The 12,229-nt window shown below is 44.1% G+C and overlaps 2 pseudogenes; one reads left to right on the top strand and one right to left on the bottom strand.

Annotated features, from left to right (window-relative positions):
• Positions 1-7,485: 7,485 nt before the first annotated feature.
• Positions 7,486-10,126, bottom strand: LOC100452995 (elongation factor 1-alpha 2-like; annotated as a pseudogene).
• A 328-nt stretch (positions 10,127-10,454) lies between these two features.
• On the top strand, positions 10,455-11,870 carry LOC129048876 (elongation factor 1-alpha, oocyte form-like; annotated as a pseudogene).
• Positions 11,871-12,229: the final 359 nt, after the last annotated feature.

Here is a 12,229-nt window from a genome sequence, read left to right as displayed (position 1 = left end):
TTTTCCCAGTCCAGGCCCAAGATGGCTACATGGTGTGTGGGCCTCACAGATCTGCCCAGACATAGCCTACTTGGTTCCAGTGGTCCCAGGCAGAGGACAATTTTGTGTTTTAATGATATGAAAAAATGACATCAATAAATTTAATGAAAAGATTATTCCCATGTTTATAGAATCAACAATGGCTAATGGAATCATTTAAACATCTGAGTTATATTCCCAGTACATTTTGCACAGAAGTTGATATGCTGTAGGTCGTATTCAGAAATCTGGGGATTTGAGAAGGTTTGGGGGCATCACTTGTGATTAATGCCAAAGATAAACAGGATGTGATTTTTTTTTTTTAGAAGAAATATGACCATTATCTAATTCTTCTAAGGGTTGGTAGAAGGGCAAAAGGGTTGCTCTTCTGTCCTATTTTTCTTTCCTTCTTTTTTTTTTGACACGGAGTCTTGCTCTGTCGCCAGGCTGGAGTGCAGTGGTGCAATCTTGGCTCACTGCAACGTCCGCCTCCCGGGTTCAAGCAATTCTCCTGCCTCAGCCTCCCAAGTAGCTGGGACTACAGGCACACACCACCATGCCCAGCTATCTTCTGTCCTATTTTTCTATGTTATAAACCAGTATTTTCCAAACTATTCCTCAGTACATTATTTCCATGAGTGCTTAACAATGTGACTCTAAAAAAGCATTCCCCAGTCAAATCCATGTGGTGAACTCTGACTTTTCTTTCTATAAACCAGGGTTCCTCTGAAATACAAAGTGTGGATTGCTCTGCTGATACCACTGATGAGGCTGCTGCTTTATCCATGCTGATGAAGACACAACTCTCTTGAGATTACATTTTTATTGGCTTCTCAGGCACTTAAAATATACAGATTATGGCTCCGTTGGGGTTATTTCTCCAGAACATTAACCTCACCAATTACAAGTAAATTTTCCCATCATTTCTTCTTTTTCACAGTTTTATTTTCTGAGAGTTAGAAAACTAGATGTCTTCCACATACTGATGATAACCTCAGTTCACCTGTCCAACCTTATCCCTTGTTGCTTCCATTCTTTTCCTTCTACTTTGGTTGAGTCTTTTGAATTCCTCAGTACTTCCCTAAATGTTTCGACCTTTTCTATTGACCATACCTTGCTCCACCACACCCCTCATTCTCTGCACGAAGGCTACTGATGTGTATGGGCTGTGTTAAATGCCACCTCATTCATTCAGCTGTCAAACATTGAGTACCTATTTTAAGTTGGGCATTGTTGTAGTATCTTAGTGAAAGGATTAGTGAATGAATGGTTTTACTCATCCCTCAGAGTTGGAAATATCTGTTAAATAATACATGGCTAGGCATGTTTATCTTTTAGGAAGAAAAGTGCTCTATAAATCAGAGGACTATTATAATATTTACATGTTGGTCTCATGAAAAATGATACAACCAGTTTTCACTATAATATGAATCCTGATAATTTGCATTTATATAGCACATTATTGGCCAACAACTTTGTCCCTTTGAGCAGCTTCATTTAAAGTGGTTTTACTTAATTATCTCTCACAGAGCAGCTATAAAAATGATTATAAAATAATTTGCAAGTATATGTGTTATTCATAAATGGTAAATAACAGTTAAATTGTAAAGACAATGCAATAGAATCTGACATTTCTCAGGATAATATTTTAGTTGCTCACCTGATTGATGTAGTCAACCCTGAATCATTAACATCTGAATTAGGACAGATGTGTGTCTGGGGAGGGAAGAGGGAGTGTGCACTTACCTTAGAAGCATCTGTTGTTTTACCCTTTGATTTTTTTCTGTGTCTGACAAGATATTCACAAAGCATGTATGTGTTCACAGGCTAATAATGTGAGTTAAAATGTACAAGGTGTTTTAAATATTAACTAATAAATGAACACTCCATAGATATCTGAGCATTTCATTCTATCCTTCACCAATAGAACTGGTCTACTCTTTGCGAAGCACTGTGAATGGCACCTTGGAAACAGCAATCAATGAGTCAGTCATGATCTTTCAGCATCAATGCAACAAAGTTAGTCCCTGGTAATATTTACATAATCTCTTTTCTCCTCCAGTGCTCTGGAGGTAACATCTATATTCACCAGCACTGCAGAGTGAAATTTAGGGCTCCCAACCTCTACTCACTTTGAGTGTAGTTGCTCTGTGGTTTCCTCATGGAGTCTGTGGTTTTGTTTCCAACCCATTATTGATTGTTCTAAAGACTGGTCCAGGAGCAAGGCAGGAGTGGTTATCAGTCCTACGGGTGAAGAGCTTATAAATTACGGTATCAATGGCTTATTCAAAGTCACACAAAATAAACAGGAGATCGAACCTGAACTCAGATTTCTAGAAATGAGGGAGGGAAGGGTGCTTACAAATATGGGATATATCTATAATATGATTTCCTCTACATCACATACTTTGCAACTAAAAAAATTAAAACTGGAAATACAGATGGTCCTCAGATTAAGATGACTCAACTTTATGATGTTTCAAAAGTCACATGCATTCAGTAGAAACCTAATTCAAGTACCCGTACAACAATTCTGTTTTTCACTTCTAGTACAATATTCAATAAATCACATGAAATATTCAACACTTTATTATAAAATAGGCTTTGTGTTTGTATTAGTCCATTCTCATGCTGCTATAAGGACATACCCAAGACTGTGTAATTTATAAAAGAAAGAGGTTTAATTGACTCACAGTTCCTCAGGGCTGGGGAGTCCTCAGAAAACTTACAATCATGGCAGAAGGGGAGAAAACATGTCTTTATTCACAAGGTGGCAGAAAAGAGAAGGAGTGCCCAGGGAAGGGGGAAGCCCCTATAAAACCAGCAGATCTCATGAGAACTAACTCACTATCATGAGAACAGGATGGGGGAAACCACTCCCATGATTCAATTATCTCCACCTGGTCCCTCCCATTACACATGGGGATTATGGGAACTACAATTCAAGATAAAACTTGAGTGGGGACACAACCAAACCATATCAGTGTTATATGATTTTGCCCAACTATAGGCTAATGTAAGTGTCCTGGGCGTGTTTAAGGCAGACTAGCTAAGCTATGAAGTTAGATAAGTTAAGTATATTAAATGCACTTTCCACTTATGATATTTCAACTTACAACAGGCTTGCTGGGATGTAACACCATGGTTAGTCAAGGAACATCTGCGTATATTTTTCCCATTGCTCCATGAATGAATTAATGAACAGAAAGTTCTTTGATGACATTCTCCACTGACTTATCAGACTCCTCCCTCACCCAAAAAATGCCCTGGGACATTCAACTTTAACTGCGCCCTTATCATCCTCACCACCTCCTCATCCTGCTTTATTCTCCTTCTCTTCAAACCACAGAGGAAAGGAGTCCTGGTTCTTCCTTCAGACACTTCCTTGAACAAACTCTGGCACTGAGAGAGGGGCAGCCTTTGCACTCTCAGTCTCCATCTGCTGCCTTGTCCTGGCTCTGGGCTGAAGTTCAAAATCCAATTATTTTTAGATTTATATCCATATCTGGCTTGTGATCCAAAGTGAGTGGAGATTGGGACCCTTAAAATTAACTCTGCAGTCCTGGCAGAAAAGATGCTGCCTCCAGAGGATTAGAGGAGGAAAATGATTATGTAAATATTACTGGGGGCTTCCTTCATTGGATGACTGCTTAGTAGAGGGCACTTGGTCAAATCAATCTTTAGGATCTGTTGTGGGCCTGTGCTCTCGCCACGTGTGTGCAGAGCTCTGGGTTATAACAGCCTACTGTATGTGGGTGTGAGTGTGCCACCCAACTGACTCGGCAGGGATTCTTTTGGCATTGTTCTTGGCATATAAATATTTTTGGACTCAAATCAGACATAATCTGACTTGCCTGGGTCTCAGTTTCCACATCTAAGATGAAGATGCTTTACTAGAATGATGCCTAGGGGACTTCTAAAGAGGCAGCATGTCTTGGCTGGAGTAAGAATGTTGTCTTTAGAAGGGGTTTAGAAAAAAACACATCTTGTTAAATTTCTTGCTTTAAAATTTAAAATTAAAATTCCACCTCCATTGCCTATATTTTACTTCTCCAACCCATCTGCAAAATGGAGCTCAGGGGAAAATGCCCATCTATAGCACTGGGGTGGAGATTCAGTAACACAGAGAAAGTGCTCAGGAAATATTTGCTGATGAGTGATACTTGGATGGCTCAGAAGAAAAGCTTTCCATTCTAAAAGGGCTTTACGAGAACTCCCCACACTGCCATGGCTCCCGAAGGTTGTCAAGCTGTGGAACATAAACGAAAAGGCTCTCTCTGCCTCCATTCCCCAAGCAAGGGTTATTTGAGCAGAAAATCATTACTATAAAATCACCAAATTATTAAGTCCTTTGTCTCCTCCAATGCTATGACTAGCTTCTGAGGTGCAGTGTGGGTGAATCTGCCCTTATTTTCCCCATAGGCTATTTACTCAGGGAGGGCAGATATTATGGTCTGTTTTTGTGCTCCAAGACTGCCACATGAAAGATGCTTCGTAAGTATTTGTTGTGAGGAAACATCTCCTTCCTACTTAGGACTTGATTTCCTATTTCTGCAGATCTGAAAACTGAGTATCTCCTTATTCTGGCAGCAGATTCTGGGAAAATTGCCTGTCCCTGCATGTTCCCACACTTGAAACTGGGACAAACTAAGTCAAATAATTCTTTAACTGTAAACATTCTATTTTCCAAATTGGATAGGTGACACCTGGTTAGTAGAGGAATCAGAGAAAAGGCCCTCCATATGTCCACCTCCATCAAATCCCTCCCAGGAGACAACCAGAATTCAAACTTCCCCCAAATGGAAAGGTTTTATCCCTACCAGGGACACAAAAGTCATGTGTACAATGCAGTAATTTCATCACTTTGTGTAAATTAGTTCTATTTGCATAGCTTAACAAAAACAAATTTTTGTGCTTGTCCTAACAAAGGGCTGTAGCTCTTCTTAATATTAAGTGTTAAACCTTCACCTTTAAAATTCCCCATCACCATCTTCACTTTGTTAAGTTTTGCTATTTCTAAAATATACTGGTGCTATTGTGCAGACTCAATCTATGTCTGCAATGGGTTCTCTGTGTCTAGTAACTTGGATAATGTGAGGAATCCAATAGCTACACTGCTGCCCACTAACTATAACTGACAAAGGGCTTTGGTTAGTAGTTCTCCAGATTGATAAATTAATTAATAGGTGTGTTTAGTTCCTATGCCAATATTGGCTACATCATCTAGTCATCTAGGAATTAACCCTCCCTCCTTGGTTTTCACTGGAAAATGACCTTTCCTTGTATTTATGCAGTTTCCCAATGAGCACATCTTAATCACGTAACTTGTTTTATCTCAGTGACTCCTCAGTGCATTGTGCTTTTCATTCCAAATGATTTTATTTCATCGTAACCATCTGAAGCCTGCATTACGGTCACTATAGATTCATTTCTAACTCTTAACCATCCCATTCCAGAAACTCTGATGACTTTACATTTATGAATTGTGAATATTATTTCTAAAAAAATGATAAAGAATTGACCCTTCAAATTTGTAAATAATGGGGATATTTCCCTAGCAACAGCCAATTGCACTAGACAGAGAAAGTCATTCTATCAGGAACAGTTACCCTTTAGCTTATTTCAATGTCAGGAAACCTCTAATTCTGATTCTTCCTTCAGTTCTGAGTCAGCCAAGACCATAGAGATACTATAACTTAATTAGAAGAAGAGTAATAATAATTCTTAATGAGGAGACAGCCTGGCTCAGAAGGCTGGAAACCTATGTACTGAGAGGTATCATATTATTTCTTCATTAATTTATTCTATAACCTTGAGCAAATCATTTTGTCTATGTGTGAGTACTTTACATCCCAGTGAGTGCAATCCAGCAATACAAGACAGTAGAGAAAACAGCAGTATCTACAATAGTAGGTACCAGTTGTTGATCATCACCATGTGCTAGGCCCCGTGCCTGCATGACCTCATCTAATTCTTATGCTAAGCAGGAAGTCAGTTTCATTCCTAGTTCGCAGAAGAAGTTCAGAGATACTAAGTTCACACAGTTATTAAGTAGAGAAAGCAAGATTTAGACCTAGGTCTATCTGACTTGAAAGTGAACTTGTCTTATATACTGTATTTAATTTGCCTTTGTGCTGTTTCAGGGGCTGAAACTCTGCATGGTATTCCAGTAGTTCCCCCTTATATGTGGGGGATATGTTCCAAGACCTCCAGTGGATGTCTGAAACCTTGGATGGTACAGTTATGAACCCTATGCATTATATGTACTGTATTTTTCTCTACATATGTACCTATGATAGAGTTTAAATTATAAATTAGGTACAGTAAGATTAATAACAACAATTAACAAAATAGAACAATTTAAACAATATGCTATAATAAAAGTTATATAAATATGTTCTCTCTGTCTCTTTCAAAATATCCTATTGTATTATGCTGCAGGTAACTGAAATCAGAGAAAGCAAAATCTCAGATAAATGGGGATTACTGTATAATGTCATGGTAAAACTGGGGAATTTTAGTCCCACAGAGGACAGTGACCGGCTCATTTCTACCATGCAGATAGGCTGCAGAGTAAGGAAGGAACCTAGATTTGAACAACGAAGTCTTCTGGGAGCTGCAGGGAGGGGCTCAAGCCTGGCTTTGGGAGAAAGGAGAATATCTTGAAAGAGGAGTGTTGCCCATCCTCATGGCTATGCGCTCTAATTAGCACAGTGGCCTTGCCTCCCTCTCTTCCCATCGCCCTTTCTAAATATGTCCAATGCACTCATCTATTCTGCCTGGCTCAGGCTCCATCACCTCCCTCTAGGACTCCTGCGTGGGCTCCTAAAGGGCTCCCTGCCTCCAGCCTCAGTTGCCACTGAGCTCCTTACCATACAGCCAAGAGATTACAATTTACCGCCTGTGGGCAGTACTAGTAATCAAGAGGCCTAGAGAGGTGGCTCATGCCTATAATCCTAGTGCTTTGGGAGGCCAAGTCGACAGTGAACTATGATCATGCCACTGCATTTTGGCAACAAAGCAAGACCCTGTCTCTAAATAAATGAATAAATAAATAAAAAGAGTAATCAGAAAATTTAAGCAAAGGGATTATATAATTAGATTTACAGTGTAGGGAAATTAAACCTGAGGAGTTCATGCATTATGATCTCCCTTTTCCCCTCACCTCTTTAGCCAATACTTTCTCCCACCATTGCCTGCCCTCCAGGCAAAAAGAGAGCAGGACTCCACCTCCGATTCCTCTGCCTGGCAAGCACCTCCTCCCCTGTGGGCCCTGAGGTGCTGTCTCATCTTGAAGACCAGATACAGCTTCTCCTCTCTGAAGATGTCCTCACTTCCCCATACACATGGGAATCTCCCCAGTGTGCCCCTTTGCAGCCCTCATTCATTATACGGAAATAGTTCCTTTGTAGTCATCTGTTTCCCCTACCAGAGTGGGAGCCCCCTCAAAGACAGGCGCTGTGTCACTCATATTTGCATCCAGTTCCCAGGGCAGAGCCAAGCAGTGGTTGCATTCTTCACATGGAATCCTACATTGTTAAGTGGCAGGGCGTCCGCCAGGACCTCATGATGCATCTCCACAGATTTAACCTCAGTGGTGACATTGCTAGGGGCAAATGTGACCACTATCCCAAATTTCAAAAAGCCACTCTCCACACGGCCCACTGGCACAGGGCCAATGTCTGTTCAACCTGGGAAGGGAAGTCAGTCCCAGACACACCCAGTGAGAACTGGCTTCCTGGGAGGCCCCTTGGCTTTTGAGTTCAAGGACAAAGGACCACCTATGGAATTGGTAGAAAGCACTAGATGGATCTCTGACTGTTTAAAACTGTGTAGTGGATAGCTTGGAAATGCTAGGTGCTTTTCCACTTTATCCTTGCTCAGGGAAAAGGTGGAGTCAGGATTTGAACCCTGGCAATCATACTCCTGTGGACTCCCTAAGGGATTCAATTAAGGATCAATTCCAGAATCCCTAACGGAGTAGCCTACCCTCAGCTCCACTCAGGCCCGGGTCATCTCCCATCTTGCACACATCTTGCGGGGGCAGCCTCAGGGGATTGTCGACCCTGCGGGTTGTTGGGAGGATGGAGTTCAAAGCTTCCAGCACAGTCACCCCCATGGCGTTCCCCTCCTTCCACTCTACCTTCCAGCACTTGAACCAAGGCATCTGCGGGATGTCGAGGGGAGGTGAGTCCGGGGTGTGGTCCGCTCGCCCCCACCCCGGCTGTCCCTGCCGACCCGCGCCGCACTCGAGTCAGTGCTGGGCTCCAGCATGCAGTCGCCGTGCCAGCCCGAGATGGGCTGAAGGCCAGGCAGCCAGTTGTAGCCGATCTTCTTGATGCAGGCGCTTACTTCCTTGGTGATCACCTGGAGGCGCGAGCCGCTGTAGGCGGGCTCGGTGGAGTCCATTTAGTTGAAGATCACAATGAGCTGCGTGACGCCCCGCATGTTGGCCAGCAGCGGGAGCTCGTGGGTCTGCCGGTTCTTGAAGATGCCGGCCTCTGCCCAGCCGCCTGCCACGATGAGCACCGCGCAGTCGGCCTGCACCGCGGGGACACAGAAAAAACACACAGGGTTGCGGGAGGGGACATCGGACTGACTTTGGGAGGTTCCGAATCCCATTGTAAAGCTGGGGAACGCCTTCCAGAACTCAGATGGCCAAATGGGATTCATGGACCGCCCTGACTGCAGTGCATGGGGGTCCTGCTTCCCAGTTCCTCTCATTTAATCTCATCTAATTCAGTTTTTAGTCCCTTCTTTCTGGACCAACTGATGTACTAGTCTGAGTGTAAGAAAACCTGGTCCCTGTAGGCCCCCCCCAGGGCAACAGGATCTGAGCTTCATGAGAGTGATGGGACTTTCAGTCCTGTCCTCTCTAGTTCTTTCAGGATTGATGGATGATGGCCATGGGTGAGGAAAACGCTTACAAGCCTTATGATACCTTCCTTCTCCAAGCTTCAGAAATAAATCTTGAAATTCCCCCTCTATAGGAATGTTTCTGAAGGCATGGACTGCTTTACCTGGGAAGTGCCGGTGATCATGGTCATGATGAAGTCTCTGTGGCCTGGAGCATCGATGATAATGCTGTAGTATATGCTAGTCTTGAACTTCCACAGGGAGATATCAACGGTGATCCTGCGTTCTCTCTCTGCCCTCAGCTTGTCCAACACCCAGGCATACTTGAAGGAGCCCTCGCCCACCTCGGAAGGGGTGGGAGAATAAATGCACTGATGGACAGCAGACAGATCTACCTCAGACAGCAGCATTTTAGGCTTGCAGAGTGCATGGTTTTCTGTACTCTGCAGCTAGAACTACCCACAAGAAAGAGGCTTCCCCTCCACACACTTCCAGACACAGAGGGAGCCTTACCTCTGCCGGCTCCTTTTCAAACATCTCAATGATTCTCTTGTCAATGCCCCCACATTTGTGAGAGGCCCAGTGGTGGTGGACTTGCCAGAGTCCACGTGGCCAATGATGATCATATTGATAAAGGCCTTCTCTTTGCCCTTGGCGGTAGGTTTACTAGAATAACTGCTGGTCAAGACAGCCAGGTGGTGAGACTAGATTATTCCAAGCCTGTCTTCTATTCCCTCTTACTGAATAATTAATTTATGTTTTTTCTCTTATTTTCAGATCCTTTTCCTTCCCTTCTCCACATGTCCAGAAGTTTGGTCCCCATAAAATTACAGTGGGCTGGGGACAGTTGCTCACGCCTGTAATCCCAGCACTTTGGGAGCCTGAAGCAGGAGGATCACTTGAACTTAGGAAAAGAAGGCCTGCCTGGGCAATATGAGTTAACCCATCTCTGCAAAAAATTAAGAACAGAGAAAAGAAAAATTAGCCAGGCACAGTAGTGTGCACCTGAGGGGGCTGAAGTGGGAGAATCACTTGAGCCTGGGAAGCAGATGTTGCAGTGTGCAACCGAGATCACATGACTGCACTCCCATCTGGGTGACAGAGTGAAACACTGTATCAAAAAAGTAAAAAAAAAAAAAAAAGTGTTTCTGCTTAATTCTGCAAGATTTGGAAAAAAAAAAAAGTATATTCAGCCTCACCCACCCTCCCTTTATCCAATCACCCAATCAGTCAAGGAAGAAGTCTCTGACATTGGGCCTAAGGGTAAGGAGTGGCATTTTTTAACCTGAACAGGTTCTCATTTCAGATTTGGTGAGAACCAGAAGGAGGGGCAGTGCAGGTAGGGCTGGGCTCATAAAAGCAGGAGGCAAAGAGTTCACTCTGTTGACAGTTGCTGCGGTTCTTGTTGATCTCTGGATCAGTTCTGCTGCTTCTTTTTTAGAAGTGAGGACTTAAAGGGGCAAGCTGCAGACTACAGAGGGTCAGGATCTCTTGTACTAGAAATGGGTCAGAGGTGGGGGGATGGAAGTTGATTGGATGAACAGGGGCTGTCTAAGCTCCAAGTGGTCAGGGGATGGCCAATGCAGGAGAAAGGTCAGGGTCAGGACTGCTTGGAAGTACCCGATATAGCCAAGGAATTAGTCCAGGAGATGTGAGCCTGGGCAAATCAGTTTTACTTTTCAGTTTAACCTTTCATGTCCCTGGCTCTGAGCTAGGCAGTGAAGTGGGAAGAGGCAATGCAGGAGCAGCGGTAGGAGGCTGCCCCTGCAAGATGTGTGCAAGATGGGAGGTGACTGAGGGCTGAGTGGGGCTGAGGGTAGACTACTCCGTTAGGGATTCTGGAATTGATCCTTAATAGAATCCCCTAGGGATTCCACAAGAGTATGATTGCCAGGGTTCAAATCCTGACTCCACCTCTTCCCTGAGCAAGAATAAAGTGGAAAAGCACCTAGCATTTCCAAGCTATCCACTACACAGTTTTAAACAGTCAGAGATCCATCTAGTGCTTTCTACTAATTCCATAGGTGGTCCTTTGTCCTTGAACTCAAAAGCCAAGGGGCCTCCCAGGAAGCCAGTTCTCACTGGGTGTGTCTGGGACTGACTTCCCTTCCCAGGTTGAACAGGCATTGGCACTGTGCCAGTGGGCCGTGTGGAGAGTGGCTTTTTGAAATTTGGGATAGTGGTCACATTTGCCCCTAGCAATGTCACCACTGAGGTTAAATCTGTGGAGATGCACCATAAGGCCCTGGCAGAAGCCCTGCCAGGTAACAATGTAGGATTCCATGTGAAGAATGTGTCTGTGAAGGACGTTTGGCGGGGGAACGTGGCTGGAGACAGCAGGAATGATCCCTCCCATAGAGGTTGACAGTTTTGTGGCACAGGTAAACCCCAGGGAGCAAAGGGTCTTGGGCCTGGTGCAGGTGGGAGTGCTTCAGGATTAGTCCTGAGTTACACTGAGGCCACAGGTTTTGCTGCCGTCTGTCTAATTCCACCCTGCTGCCCCACCAGGTGATTGCCCTGAACCACTCTGGGCACATCCATGCCGGCTACGCCCCCATGCTGGACTGTCATACAGCCCAAGTCTCCTGCAAAGTTTGCCCAACTGAGGGAAAAGATTGACTGGCACTCTGTCAGTCAAGAAACTGGAGGAGAACCCCAAGGCTCTGAAGGTGGGGGATGCAGCTATTGTGCAGGTGGTCCCTGGCAAGGCCATGTGTCTCTGAATACCCACCTCTAGGTGAGCCAGGAATAGTGCTACTAAGTCATGACAGGAAAGCACAGTCTCCATTCTGTAGCTGAGGGCAGGGCAGCAGCTAAGGAGCATTTCCTTCTTGGTCACTTTCCAGGCATGTCATTCTTCCATTTCTCTTCCAGGCTGTTTTGCAGTATGGGACATGAGACAAGCAGAAGATGTTATGGTCATCAAGGCTGTGGACAAGAAGTCCTCCACTGCTGGCAAGGTCACCAAGTCTGCAGCAAAAGCCAGCAAGAAATGAAGCCCACCCTCCTCTCTGGAGTGTCCTCAGCTCCCCCTTCCCCCCCAATAACTAAATATTCAATGAATGTATGTATTTCCTAAATAAAGTGGATAAAACTTGACTAGCTGCCCTGGTTTCTTTCAAAGAAGAAAGCATGGGTAGATGGAGAACTTCTAGGCAGGATAATTATTATTTAAATCCCATAGGCTTCCCAGGATCATAAAACAATTCAGGGTTGTCTACCTCATTCTCATACCCAGGTTATCATTCCAACCTCTCTCCCATTTCCTTCCCTCTGTGGTCTCTCCTCCCTGTAAAATAGGTGGATGGTTTTGAGGTGTGAAAAGCATACTCATAACAGCACTGGGGTAGGATCT

Source organism: Pongo abelii, chromosome 9 (genome assembly GCF_028885655.2).
Source record: "Pongo abelii isolate AG06213 chromosome 9, NHGRI_mPonAbe1-v2.0_pri, whole genome shotgun sequence".
Classification (NCBI taxonomy): domain Eukaryota; kingdom Metazoa; phylum Chordata; class Mammalia; order Primates; family Hominidae; genus Pongo; species Pongo abelii.
This window is presented reverse-complemented; position numbering and strand designations above follow the sequence as displayed.